The sequence below is a fragment of the Contarinia nasturtii genome, unplaced genomic scaffold (genome assembly GCF_009176525.2).
Source record: "Contarinia nasturtii isolate CC-2019 unplaced genomic scaffold, AAFC_CNas_1.1 Cnas_scaffold_695, whole genome shotgun sequence".
Classification (NCBI taxonomy): domain Eukaryota; kingdom Metazoa; phylum Arthropoda; class Insecta; order Diptera; family Cecidomyiidae; genus Contarinia; species Contarinia nasturtii.
The window spans coordinates 2,389,423-2,405,718 of record NW_022198046.1 but is presented as its reverse complement, the minus strand read 5'-3'; positions in this window follow the sequence as shown (position 1 = coordinate 2,405,718).

Sequence of the window (16,296 nt, the reverse complement as noted above, 5' to 3'; positions counted from 1 at the left end):
GAAATCAATGCGCAACAAAAGAATTCAACCATGCATATATGAGTGAGAGAAGAAGAGAAAGTGAGAAAAAAACAGCAAAGCACTATACTCAATCAAAATATGAATCGTTAACTTCAGTATTAAGGATTTTCATATTATAAATGACATGTGTCAATATATTGCTGTTTTCGCCGGCAAGGGATTCCCTCTGCCTCTCACACTCTCTCGTTGGGCTTTTTTTTGCGCCTGATTCGCATTCATTGCATGTCAAATAAAATAAATGGAAAGTCGTTTGCTTTTTTTGTTGCTCCTCATTCCTCTGACGGCAAAACTAATAAATTTACATTTATGATATACATTCGAAAGAGTGAAACCTATTGTTATAATGTGTATTTTGATTTTCAACAATGTCATCATTTTTCTTTTCTACCCTCAAAATGTTGGAAATCCAAAAAATGTACCATTGATTGAAAGCTTTTAGTTTCCAACCGAACATTGACAGTCAAAACAGGAAAAAAATACGATTTTATTTCAAAAAAATAATATCTGAAAAATATCGAAAGTAGGTTAATCTAAGATGTTTTTGTCTCTAAAATCAACGACCAAAGTGGAATTTTGAACGATCGACAACAAAAAACGGCGTGTTACAATTCAAGTTTTTGATTTATCATGAGTGATCTTTGTGTCAAAAATTTATGTTCGAAAACATTGTTCTCCAAAACAATGATGAATCGTTTTACCGATAAGAATCTTCAACCGGATCATTCAACTTTGATTGTCATAAATTTTAACTCTCACACAACACACACATTCTACTGGATGTATTGAGTTTGAGTTGTGGTGGCGTTGAAAATGTGGATTGTGCGAGTGTGATAGAAAAACTCTCGAAAATCTGTCGAAATTACCAAAATCCACGAAATTCAATTTCGCTGTTCGCAATCTAATAATGTGGCATTGTTTTGCATTTGGACCAAATGCTTTTCCATTGTGTTGTGTATATCAGACATGAAGCCCATTGGCGGCTTAAAGTTGACACAACCATGTTCCATATTATTACCATCAACGCACAACAGCAGCAGGAACAGCGGCGGCAAAAAACATCATCATCATCCATTGAGCAAATGGTATATTTCGATAAAATCGGCATCTAAATGTTTGGTGGGCTATTATGCGATTTGCACACGTTGCTCTCATTCTAACAATAATGTAATGACGCGTCGTTGATGCCACCACTAACGCACAATGTATGTGCTGTGTGCTGTGCGTTCTTGTCTCGTTACACAAGCAATATTTCAACAAGTATAACGTGGTTTTCAACGTGAACATGGCATTTCAATTGATTTAAAATACATTTTAATTAGATTATGTCGGCCGATAAATCGCACATCATAATTCGTTTAGTGTCGGAATTTATCTGCAATGACCTCATGCTTATTCATACTTGAATGGAAATTTAAGCATTTGTTTTTCGATTTCAATATCAATAAATTGGCATCACAGAGTGTAGACAATAGAGAGAAAATAATAATGTGTGCACGATACACGCTCACACACATACCGATGCAATGCTTGGAATATTTTTAGTTGTAATTAGATTTTACGAGTACCATCGTTAAATGAAGTATTCGATGCATTTTGGTTTTTGAGTTATTTGTATATGATACTTGTATTGCGGCAATTTTCATGCACAAAACGCCAACGGATGGCGAACAATAGGAAGAAATTAATACAATACACCCCACTGTATTTGCAAACTGAATATCTCTATATCTGTTGGAAACAATGCACCAATATCTGATTTTGTCTTCTCGACTGGTATTCACCACAATTGAGAGAGCATGAGAGAGAGAATTAAAAATGAAATCAGTTTAACTGAATGTAAAACGAAATGCTCAAGCGCTGTGACTATCTGCCAACGCATATAAAACAAGTTTATTAGTATGATTCAGCTTGTCGCACAATGTACATATCCAATCAAATGAGATTGCATGTCGAACATCACACTCCCTACTCTCTCTCTCTCTCTCTCTCTCTCTCTCTCTCTCTCTCTCTCTCTCTAGCTCTTTTGGCCTCTCAGTGTATTAACGCGAGGAGATGGAGATGGTGAAGTCAAACAAAACCCAATTCTGATTTAAAATCACAAAACAATAATTCATTTATTAGATGCTATCTGTTTAGAATTTCAAGTATCTGCTTCAATGCGCTTTGTGTGCCAATTTGCTTCTCAGAATCGCATGAGCCCCATTCGAGAGACAATAATCTCTCTGTCTGCATTGCACTTGCTCACACATGCACAATTCCCGCTCTCTCTCTCTCTCTGGAATTGTACCTTTCGGTCAATTTGTAGTTTTCGGGGGTTTTTGTTTTATGAATTTTCGATACGTTCGCTGCGTTTTCTGATCTCTGATGCAATTGAATATGCAAATTGAGCGAATGTGGTGTGCAGTGCACCAGTGGTGATGTTCAATGTGTTTTGATATTTTCGACATTATTCTCGATGCATCACGCAACGATTTCAGTGCGAGCACAATGAAAGACTAAAAAACAAATACCGTAAATAATTTTCAGTTGACCTAAGGTTAAACTGACGCATTGCATACGTGCTTATTGTGCAAATATCAAGCTCTTTTGGTTCTCGTTTCGAAATTGGTTCGAATTTTCATGCAAACAGTTTCTCATTGATTCAGGCGAGAGAGTGTGTATGTCTATACGCGTGCAGAAAGGGAGAGAAAGAGAGTGAGATTGCGTGTCCAATGTACAAGTTTTAAATACGTTGTCAATGTCAGCTTTTCTCTCTTTGAATGCTTTCGGTTGACAAAATTCTCGAAATTATTCATCAAATTAAATGGAAAATGTTACGTGCATTTGCCTTCCGGGCGTCTCTCAACTCTTCGTTGTAGACACACTCTCACACACACATTCCAGCCACAGCCATCAATTGATTCGTTGCAAATTCGATTTAAATCTTTAATTTGTGATTTTTGTTGACTTTGTTCCGTCATGTGAATTGAATTCAATCGATGTATGCCAACGATATATAATTGATTTTTTTGTGTGGATTTATGTTATGTGTTCGGCTCTGTAAAGTGCAATTGAAATGCTTTTAAAATGGAAATTACTTCCTTGAACTTAATTCAATGAAATATATGTACGAATAAAAAAAACAATCATTGTCATATAGAGCACACAACGGTGAATGAATTTCAATCAAAATTCTTGACTGGCCGGGGAGCGCTCCGGCAAATATACATTATTCTTAATAGAGTTGGACAGCGTTTCGATGGGCTAAAAGGGAGTGATATATATTTTCCTTTTCGTATCTCATTCACTTGCAATTACATGGTAATATCATCTGACAGGTCAGTTAATTTCATGTAGTACGTATTGTCTACATGTACTGACACATCAGCCGAACGACACACACACAAAGAGAGAGAGAAAGACCCATTACACACGCTGCAAAATGCAAAGTGAATTCAATTAATATGAAAATTGTCTGGAACCAATTCATCATGGTGCACGGTAAAATGACGGCTGAAAGTGTGTGTGTGTGTGTTGTTGGAGCCGCATTTGCTTTGTATGCAACCATTTATTATTTATTTAAATATGTACATTACATTCTTTCTTGTCTCACTTTTGAGCCGGCCACAAAATTGATAGTGACGCCCGAATTGGATAGTGCCAAACGAATGACAGAGATGGAAAACGTTGGTAATAATTGCAATAGTAAATGAACAAAAAAATAAAGAGTCTTACGGGAGTAAGACGAACTTTTCCGCACGGTGGTAGTTGCGTATTTTATTAAGCAAGTTCAAAATAATATTTTTTCGATTTTTCAAGCCTTTCAAGCGTCGTAAAGTTCGAAACCAAAAAATATTTTTCAACTTTGGCAACGAAATATTCTTTAATTTAATAGCAGAAGTACCCGAGAAAAGATTTTTAACACTTTCATGATGAACCCATTTGTGCGGCATTTGAAAGTATTCTATTTTCAAACAAAACACTATAAAAAATATGTCTGACGTTAATTTTGCCATAAAAATTATTTTTGAAACACTTCTCATAACTAAAGTCACAATTGGATTTTTGTATGGGAGCCATGTCTATATGCTACCTTAATGGCATGAAACTTTGTACAGGTTATTTCTTTCACCAAAAAATAACATTCGGAGGGTTTGGAGAAATTTCAACCAAAATTAAGAGTACCTCCCATACAAAATATTCGTTTTTGAGCCAAAAATTGTAAATTTTGTATGGGAGTTACCCCTAATTTTGATTGAAATCTCTTCAAACTTTCTGTGCAAAAAATAGTCTGTGCAAAGTTTCGCGTCATTAAAGTAGCAAACAGACATGGCTCCCATACGAAAATTCAATTTTTCTGTGATTTTTTAAAGGAAACTGTATCAAAAATTGATTGTATCTCAAAACTAACGTCGGATTCGGTTTTCTCGTGCCAAAAAACCCCCCAATACATATTTTTGAATGTTTAAGTCTACATTAAGTATGACTTTTGGACGAAAATTGGACTCTTTTTCATAGGTATCACTCCAGGCATGGAATTTTTTTCCATCAACCAAAGTCGCTCAAAATCTGATGATTTCTATTCCTGGGGACCCCCAATCATCCCGTGAAGTCAGATTTCAAATAACTTTTCTGGGTGGTGAGAAAATCGATGGACAAATTTTGCGTACGGCGGACAACGTACGACGTACGACGTACGACGTACGACGTGGAACAGACCCACAACAACCATGCTCAAAACGGCCTGATTCGGGTTCTCTGACCTCAGAAACGTCCAGAAAACATGTTTTTGAGGTTTCGAAAATTTTGACCTATTGCAATACTTTCCCCTTTCACACTAGGTGTGTGCGGAAAAGTAACATTGCGCGCGCGCTCATACGAGACACTAAATACCGTACACAACGAGGTAAATGACTTTGATGGATGAAGTTGTTATTTTTACTCAATATTCTTTTTATTCAATTAATTATTTTTCTACATACACGACGACACAAATGAATGCAGAACACACTGTTTTGTACTTATTCTCTGGCCAAGCAATCAACGTCATTCGTCGGCGATTTTCAATTTCAATTGTGCACTGTCCATTTATAAAATCTCAATCCCGACGAACAATTTAATAGTATGCCCTCTCTCACACACATACTTTCGGTTCTCTTTCTCAGCTTTGAGAGCAGCCTTTTCTCAGCTTGGCTAAGATAATTCGTGTTTTTTCTGCATTCCCCAATACCTGACATTCGTGAATGAAAATTGTTCGCATTTATTTTATCGAAATTCGCTCACACGTCGCATCTGATAATGATTTAAAGATATGAGCAAGTTATAATTTTGCAATAACGAAAGAGCAAAAAAAATATATGGTGAAATCCAATGCTGATCATTGCAGTGTGGCAGTGATCGAACGAAACAATAATTAATATGAAAGTTTTTTTCCACATTTTAGCTGAAAAAAAAAAATAATTACAGATAAGCCAGAAGCAATTTTTCTGCGGATGAATATAAAAAAACCAACAAAACAATCAACTCGCAGTTTCTCTCATATTTTACTTGATTGCAGTCGGAGATTGAAAAAGAAAATATGTTTTTCCTGTCGATAATAAACGGTTCTTTTAATTATCTTTTTCTCTCTCTCGCAAGTCTTGTGAATATATATTTAACATGCAGTTATGACATTGAGTGTTGCTAAATTTATGACTTGTTCTGGAAAGTGACACATTCGATTACCGGTGTGGCACCTTTTGATCAATAGCATATCATAATTTATATATATTTATTTCATGGCATGTAAATCGTTTCACAGCGCACGAACTAAGTGTGTCGCATTCAAAACAATCAACTGACATATCACTATAATTATTCAACGCAAAAAAAAACCAACAACAACAAAAAACCACAACAACTGAAGGAGAAACGATTGAATACAGAAAAGTTCATGATATTTATTTAGTGACACGATATTCTTGACGTGCCTTTGGGCTATACTCAACTAAATCACATACAGAATCGAGTGCTATTTTTGTGCAAGAAATGTAAAAACGAATTGACACAATGAAAACAAAACAAAATCGTACAGAACGACATATAAATAAAATGTGAAGTTCTCATTTGCCAATTATTAATTTACGAATTAATTATCAAGTGAAAAATCAAGCTGTTTCACTGCGGGCAGCTGGTGTGTTGTTACTGCTGCGTGCTGCTCAGTTGATGGATTGACTTTATTGAGAATGACAAATTTGATCGTTGAACAACAAAAACAAGAAGAAAAAATACATTAGCAGTAAGTTTATCGCAACGGTCAAACACAAAGCAAAATTCGCATTTGTCAAAACAAATTGCAATTGGAACGCGTTTGCATAAGCGCGTATACACACACGCTGAGGCATAAATTATAATGTTGTAATGGCTTTGGCAAAAAGCAGCCATTTTTTCGATTGAACGACGAAAATTGTCGTTGCGACACAAGAATCATGAGTGGCGACGAAAAAAGAAATGAGCATAAAATTTCGATTGGATGCCATCCAAGTGTTCTCAAAGCGAACAGCAAATTAAGTTGTCTCAAGATGAATTTCAAGATTCGCGCGCATCGAAATTCACGCGAATACGAAAAAAAGCGAAATGTCATTAAAGCAGCGAAAACACTTGCATCAAGAAAAATTAAAGACCTTTTCACCATTAATTTGATGAAGCGCGTGTTTAATAAATAATATTTATTAAAGACAGGCCAGAATCAAATGGCATATCGCACTTTATTCAGATGAACAAGTCAAGTAGTTTTTCAATTTCGAGACGTCAGTGCTGGTTTGTGTGTAGTATGTGTCTTTTTTTCCTCGCTTGTGAAACATTGTGAAGAACACATATTTCTCGCACATTAAAATTATTCAAAAAGTGGGCGTTTGGCACCGCCTTCGTGCATGACTTTCTGCCGAAAACTTTTTCGAATCGATACTCAATGCGTTTTGTACTTGTTGATAGACATTCTTGATTGTCTCGTTGATTTTCAATTTTTTTCCTACAATTGTGCAAATATTGCCGCTTATGTTGGGCGTTTAAACAATAGCCGGCAAAAAGAGAAAAAGAAAATACATTTTCTAAAGCAAAATTTCGACGTCTGTTCTTTTTTGTGCGAAAAATCAATTTCAACATCAATGAAGACGGGAAAACAAGTCGAAACCATTGATGTTAAGAAGTGATTTATCCCAGGTCAAATCGAATCAATCAACTGAACTGTTTAAGTGAATAATTTTTGTTCTTAAAAAAAACGGATTTAAAAGACCCCAAAAGAGAGATGTGAAAAAAATCATTTGATGAAAGAAAAAAACATGTAAATCGAATGGACTGAAATGAACAAACGACCGACTAAAAAAAATCCGAACCAACTCATTTCGGCATCAAAATCAAATGAAGCAAACTAACAAAATAAAGAAGCTGTAAGACGTATGAAAATCCCAAATTGAATGTCGAAAAGAGGGATTTTGAAGGCATAACACCGACGAAAAGAATAAGAAACAACAACCATGCAATGACAAAGCACGCACACAATACACTGTTTACCAGCGCTTCGAAATGTGTCAGTTTTGATAAATCCTATTGAATGTGACATACGGTAGCTTTAGTCCTGTCAAAAAAGATTTGTTAAATAAGAGATAAAACCATCTCCCTCTGTCTCTCTGCTGTGTGTGTGAGTTCGTTTACTAAGAATTTCCAACGTAATTAGATGGCCGATAGACTGACAAGCTGATAAACGTTTTTGCATCACTCTCTCGAATTTGCGCATTTTTTCAGGAAAATTGCGGCGCACATTGATGATACGCAATAACACTGGCTGTTAAACGTAGAAATTAATCCCAATCAAATTGATCGTTGCGTATGTTATTTCACCGAACTGTAACACACACTGAGATTTTATGGATTTTTTTCTTCTTCTTTCAAATATATCAAAATTTCACTGTTTTTCCATTGAATTCTATCCATCAGACCGGATGCAATGAAAAAACCTAAATTAAGAGAGAAAAAAGTGCCTTAGCCATAGAATGCTTGTGGTCAAATCAAATCATGACAGCATTGTTGTTTAATGCTTATTAACAAAGAAAAGCAGTAACATTGTATCCGATGCAAAGATTGGGAATTATCGATCGAATGAAAACAAAGATCCACTCAGGCTTAAGCATAATGGCATGAAAAAGAGAGCACCAATACACATATTTGAGAGAAAAAAAAATGAAATTTAATCCTCTTATGTCAAGATCACTTAAATCAGTTTCAATTTTAAAATGAATTTCAATGCATGTCCAAAGCAATGACGAGTGAAGTTTCTTGAAACCGATGTTGGTCTCAGCTGTATGTTTATGTTTCTTCTTTTTTTTTATTCATTTTCTCTCTCGGGTCCCTTTTGAATTGAATGTTTTTATTTCGATGAACCGATCAACATTGATCTCTTTCCAATGAACGAACTGGACAGGCTGTGTGTGCAGTTCACAAACGTCAGATTCGATTATCATGGTTCATTTGCTGCCACAAACAAGGCGCTTCGAATGCGATGATAGAATTATTTTCGACAAAGTTGAATTAAAAAAATCAACTAAATTTCTTCGCGTCCATTCAATTTCAGCGTTTGATCGAATCATTGAAAATGAATATGAAGTGAAATAGGGGGAAAAAAATGCTTGTTGAAGAAAAAAACGCCAAGTCATATTAGAACCATTATAATCAGCGTCGCTGATTCAGCGATTGATATTATGTGTCGGTGTGTTCGTAAATTGAGTCCGTCTATTTTGACGAATGTGACGTTGATACCTGACGATCTCGATTCAATCGCAACTTGATGACTTCACAGCCAAATTGAAAGAGAATACACTGAATATAAAATAATACTCATGAACAGGGCCAGTGTGTTTGATGGGTTTGACAGCTCGAATCGATCGAGAGATAAAATGCATAAATCCTTTTCAAGTTGTTGTTATTTATATTATTTGTATAGTTATTGTGTCGACGTGTGGCTTTTTATATACATTTCTCTGTTCATCTCTTTTCTATCATTCATTCTCATTATTGTTGATGATTCGGTTTTCAATAAACAAAACTTCAAATCAAATTGAATATTGTTACGCTCTGCTCTTGTCATTTATGTTTCATTTTGAATGAAACACACACAGAGCGAAATTGAGAAGTTGAAGAAGACGAGGTAAAAACTCACTTGGGAGGCGATAAACGTTGATTTCGAGATTCGTTTCAGTTCTCTTCGAATTTGTTGATTCAGCTGTGTGTGTGTATGCGTGAGCTCGAGCCACAAATAAATGTATATATTTTGAACGTGAGGTGTGGTAATGACTGATGATGAACTGTTGGATATTATGATATTTAGAAGATGAATTAATCGTGATTATTTGATACAGTCATCGTATTTCGTTTCTCATCTGCTTGAGTTTCTAATTTTGACACGTTCAATTTGGAGTAGCAATAGATTTTAAAACTGTGAACGTGTATACTTCAAAAATGTCCAATTTTCAATTTTGGAAAACGGAAATCTCATTTTCATTACAACAACGTTGAAAGCATGGTATTCTTTGAATTATTTTAATGAAATATTCTCAAAATGTATTATTACTATGTGATGCACTCTTTGATAATGTTAGTCCTATGCCAGTGAATATGAATTGTGGTTATTTCTGTCTCTGTGCATGCATATCGTACATTGAAATTTATGTGGTTTTTCTCGCAGAGTGACCATTGAAAATGCTATCAAAAAGACGTAATTCATGTTGATTTACTGTACCATAAGCATTGAAGAGATGCTTGAAAAATGTTGAATAACGAAAGTCAGGTGGGACTATTAGCCGCACATTATGTGAGTAGTTAACACAAATATATACACACATACTCATACCATACACATTGACTGCAGTTGGATGCTTTCGTTGAATCCAGTCGGAAATAAAATGTCTTATATCCGTAAGATGAACTTTTCCGCACTGTGATCCACAACATGCATTTATTACAAATCTTTTACTCAAAGAATTCAAGAGAAAACTGAATCTGACTTTAGTTTTACGATACAAATAATTTTCGAAGCACTTTTCATACAAAAAATACTAAAAATGGGAATTTTTGTATCGCAGCCATGCCTATATGAAATATGATATCGTAATCATGTGAAAATTTGCAGAGGTTATTTTTTTCACAAAAAGTTAACATTCTGAAAGTTTAAAGAAATTTCAATGCATATTAAGGGTACTTCCCATACAAAATTTCGTTTTAGAGCGAAAAATCCAAAATTTTGTTAGGGAGGTGCCCCTAATATTCGTTGAAATGTCTTCAAACTCTCGGAATGGTATTTATGTGTGATAAAAATAACATGTGCAAAGTTTCAGCTCATTACGATATCATACAGGCATGGCTTCCATACAAAAATCCAAATTTTTTGAAATTTTTGTATGAAAAGTGTGTCGAAATATATTTGTATCGCAAAACTAACATCATATTCGGTTTTCTCGTACCCAAAAACCCCCCAATACATATTTTTGAGTGTTTAAGTATACATTAAATATCACTTTTGGAAGAAAAATTGAATTTTTCCCATGGATTTTTGGACATGAGCATCACATCAGGCATGACACTTCACTCTGTCAACCAAAGTCGCTCAAAATCTAATGGTTTCTATTCCTCGGCACCCCCAATCATCCTGTGAAGTCAGATTTTGAATTACTTTTCTTGTTTGAAAGTTATCGTGTTAACAAATTTTTGCGTACAGCGTACAGGGTACGCACATACATTCGGACATCAAAACCCGCTAGATTCGTGTTCCCTGGCCCCAAAAACACCCAGAAAACACATTTTTGATGGGTGTTAATTTTTCGACCGATTCCAATACTTTACCTTACACACTGGGTGTGTGCGGAAAAGTAATATTTATCGAAATGGTTGGTCGTTTAATAAACTAAATCAACAGTTTATAGCATTTTAACAGTTGAAGATTTGTTGATGTATTGGCCAAGAACGAGATACGGAGATGGGGTGGGGGGTGAAAGGGACGAAAGAGTGTATTAAATTGTTGAAACAGAGAAATACGTTACGTCACATTACAGAAATTCAGATTCAGCCCTTGAATCCAACACAAAGCATATATCAAAGATTCATAATCCAATTTCCATCGGCCGACACGAACAGTAACAAGCACACCATCCCTGCACAATGGACACTCGACAACAGAAAATTTATAATGGAGCAGCAGCAGTTACAACAACAACACCAACATCGGTAGGCGGAGAATGGGATTTCTGTTTGCATTGAACGATCTATGTATGCATTAAATATTCCTCAAGTATCAGGTATTTTGAGATTGCTGCCATAAATTCAGTTTTTATGTGCAATTGCATTCAAACCGAAAAATAGAAGGCAAGACCGAGAAGAGACCGTAAAACGGAAGATATATGGAAGGGAAACATTTTGTGTGATTTAAGTGTATTATTGTGTGGCGAACAGAGCTTTTATTGCATATATTCGGTTTTGTAAGTTACAAAATGTGGTTTGAAATATGTCGAGGTGCTTTTTCTCTGCTAACTCTATATCGATCGATGTATGTTCTTCTTGAACTCGAAGAGAAGAACATGGTTGTCGGCGTGTTCATTAGCAATTTAGCATGATGAATGAGATGGGCATAAGGATTTTTGGGAGCTTCTGAAAGTGAATGCGCACAATATCTAAAGAGAGAGTATACAGAAGCGTACATCGCACTGTAGAAACTTTTTGAACATTTGCCATATTCAACTATGAAGCAATTAAATTGAAATTATGACTTTTAAATGGAAATGAGAAAGAGAACGATTCGTTAAAATGTTGCATGTTTCACCTTGCTCTTTCTTTTGCTTGCAAATTGACTCTCTCTCTCTCTACAATCTACATAAAATATATGTTTGATAAAATGTGTATGTTGAGGCTAAATCTTATGATGAATGCATAATAATTTTCTTTTGTATTCATTTCAGAATGTTTAATTGTGTTGAAAGGGAATGAGGGAGAACGTGATTTACTGAAACTAATTTATTATTTAATGATCTAAACGCTGAATACGTTTGAAATGTCACTTCACATTTTACGGTAGCACGAATATTTCGACGAATTTCTCAAGCATCCGCATTAAAAACTCATTTCTTGCTTTCACACTCACAACACAAAATGTACCCATATACCACCACATCAAAGCGAGAAAAAAGAACACACGAGTTAAGTGATGAAAATATTTCCTTTTTTGCAAAGCATCTTTCATCATATGCACAATGTAGACTCAGATAATGTTTTAATTTTTCTTAGAAAAACATACACACGCATAATCTTTTGATGTTCGTTGATAGAATTAATCAATTCACATGTTTTGATGTACACACAGTCATACACACATAGCATACTGTGAAAATGAAGTGCGCAAAATAAATTGGGCACGAATACGCAAAATCAATTATCGGCTACATAAATAAATCACGGTACAAGTACATAAATATTCTGTTATGGTAACGAATACGAACATTAAATGCGAAAAGTGCACATAAAACGTATAAGCACGGCGGTAACGGCGACGACGACGACGACGACGACAACAACGGCGGCATTCACTCAAAGGGTAGGGCAAAAATAAGAATAATGAGAAAGCACCATGCATACCATACAAGAATTGAGATCAAAAGAAACCACACAACGTTGAATTATAAATATTTTGATGAAATTTTCAAAGAATATTTACATTTTACATACTGACAATTTCAGCATCATTACATCATGAGAGCGCATGAGAGCTTAAATGACTCGTTCGCTCAATTTAATGTGCTGTTGACAATACATCAAAACAGAGAATGTTGAGTCGGAAAGAGCCAGAGAAATAGAGAAAGAGCAAAAGAGAAAGAGTTTGAATGATACAATGGTTGGAATCATGTAACATATACATAAACTGGCACCAGTGCACACAGTTTTCCACATAAATAATTAAATTTTTGAAATGTCTACAAACGTATCGTCGGTAAATCATTTTGCACATGAAACCACATCCCAAATAGACAAACCCAACTGGAATGAATTCAGTCATCATAAAATGCTGGAATGCGATGGAATTTATCATTTTCAGAATAAAATGAAAATTGTACTTGTGTGCAAAACTTGTGAACTATTTCACATTTTGTGACGTCGTGTGCGGTGTAGTTCATCTCATTGCTATTCATATTTTCTCTCATTCTCTAGTAGAGACATTCCTGCTTGGCTGAATGTGTGTGTTTTGATTTATTTGTTACAAGTTTTGGAGATTTCAGAACTTGATGTTTCCGACAGTTTCTATCAGCACACAGTTTTCACCGACGGTGAATCACCGATATTTATTTGTTTGGCTCGACAACATAGTATAGAGTGAGTGGCAAATGGCATAGAGACAGATTTTATGCACCATGAAGCAAATCTCGAACTTTCAAAATGTCTAATTGAAATGTAAACGATTTTTGAACAGTTTTTTTTATTTATTTATTTATTTCTTTTATCTGGCTGTCAAGTAAGTCGAGTAATTTCAAAATATTGAAGCTTTGATGTTTAATTAATCGAATGTACTTCACATCATTTATCCAATTAAAATTATTATATCAACAGATCAATTCTGTTGAGTTTATCGACCGGATCTTACTTTCAGAGTTTGAGATGTTATCATCGGACCACCACATTCATCAATATCCTATATTTCATTTGGAGTAAAATCTTTATTAAAGTACCATTCAATGCTTTTTGATGTGCACATTTTCAAATCTATTTACAAGGAAGTTTACACTACAGCCAATAAAGCATTTGATGTTAGCATAGTAAATGACTTTCGGCTTTTCGATCTAGTTAATAAAAGTGATTGATTGCAGTAAATGCAAGGAATACGTAATTCGTTGTTTGTATGTTTGTTCACGTGTATTTAGTACCCATTCCATCGATTTGATGCATTCATCCATGATCCCATTAAGAGAGCGAATCTGTCTCACAACATAAACAAATATACATACAATTTCGTAGCACGCACTTGTTTGTGCGATGTCGAAAAGTTTGGAAAGCATCAAATAGATATAATCCACTTAACGTTTCGGTCTAGATGATTTTCTTGTGAATGATGAACGAGATGTCTGAAGAGAAATGTTTCTCGCCTTGTTTGGCACCCGTAAACTCCAACAACGGTGACGAAAAAGGCATTGCAAACGACGACAAACAACTTGTACGTTTTATGGGCCACAGCAAACATCCGTCGTGCCTGCGGTAAATATGTGTATTTAGTGTTGATGTCAAATGAAATGCGAGCTACACTAAACAAAAACACACACACACACGCACACAAACAAACACGAAAAGAGATTAATTACGGATATTTCTCATTCAGTTTCTTTTAGACAGTTATATTGGTTTAAAAGTGTTAAATTTTCTTTTGTTGTTGACGCGCTCCGATTCTATTGCTTGACTGATTACATTCGCTCGCTTTCTTCTATTCATTCCTTCCATCAATCGCAACGTTCTTTCGTTTTGCTATTTTATTTCTCGCCCACCACTCTTGTTCCCTCTTCTTAGGTAATTTTGATTCGGTTGAACTTTTTCTTTTGCGTCAGACACTTCTTTGTTTCGCTTCGCCCATTTACACTTTCTGTTTCTTCTGTTATGTTTGCAATTTTTCGTAAGCTCAACGCGTTTCGAAGCTGCGGTTCATTTTCTCATCCATTTATTGTGGAAGAGAATTACATGACATCACTTATATGCTGGCATGAAGAATGCACATAAAATTTGCTTTATTTCACCATTGTTGGCTTTGGTTGTTATTTTTTTCTCTTCTTATTTTCAACGCTATTTTTTTGTTACATCGTTGTTTATTGCGGCAGAGAAATATAGAGTTGGCACAGCCACTTGAAAAATCACCGACAAAGAAATATGTTTGCGTCGCGTGTAACATATTCACAAAACATGGTTTGTTCGGACAAATCGAGCAAATTTGTTTTCCTTTCGCAATTTATCCCTTTGTTACAGCAAGTCGTTCTCCATTTCTTTTCCTTTTTCTCGCACTTTCGCTGTCGCATTCGTTTGATTGCTGTTGTTGTTTGTTGCTGCTGTTGCTACTTTGTAATATGTTCGATCCATTTTTCAACCTTTTCACTCGATTAAAGCGTCGCTTAAGGAATCAATTTGTCTACATACCAAATGGGTTTTTCCAATAAAATCTACATGACCCATTTTCCATGCCTTCATCGAAATAACAGTTTTTTTTGCATGATTTAGATTTTTTCGCCTTGTTCAAAATGTGGTTTTATGAAAATAAAACACAAAAATATGAGAGAGAAACTGGTCATTCGAGTAAAAACGTCCAAGATATGTCATTTTAAACCATTTTCAAGCAATTACTTATAATGAAATTATCGTTGATTTGTAAAAATTACAATCGGTGCGTGCAAATTTCTCATTTCATATGACATGGCGAATATAACCGAATTAGTATGCAAATGTGAAAAATTGTAATTGATGTAGATTTTTGTGTCAATCTTGTGTCGAGTTCAGTGTCAGTTGTGCATTCGTCGTGCCAATAATAATATCACCAATTGTCATAAGGACCTCTCTCTCTCTCTCTCTCTCTCTCTCTCTCTCTCTAACTCTTGCCATTTCTTGCCGTGTACGGCACACATATACCAAAGTAATGTTAATGTGAAAGCTTATTATGCTAAACAATGTGAGAAATTGAGCGCGAATGCCATAATTTACTCAAAAACCTAACGATACGGGAAACCGTAGCCAATTTTACATGCATAAATAACGGCACTAATTTCAAGTTAATTATCTCAATGTGTTATGTTTCTCGACTTACTAAATAAACAACGGGCCAAACGACGGGTTTGGTGTGCCACGATGGACGACGGTGGTGAAGCATACAGAAAATATACATTCACATTAACAACAACCATAAGACCGATAGACGAATGACTTGTTAGTCACCGAGGTCAATTGAAGAGTGAGCGAACGAGCGAGCGAGAGAATGAAAATGTGAAACGACACATAATTTATACTTATTGCTTGACATCGACTATGTGCAAAATGGTGCAAATATACATGCGAATAACATTTGGACTACATAAAATATGCACGATTTGATGGATGTTAAGTTGTCACGGCATCGCAGTAGCGTGAAGTGCTTATTTTCCGACATTCATTCAACGTGTTATGTATGTGTGTGTGTGTAATGAATCGAAATGGAGAATGCAAGAAGGAAAAGCTATTCAAATCACTTGGCGTCAAAGTTAAAAACCACAAAAGGCT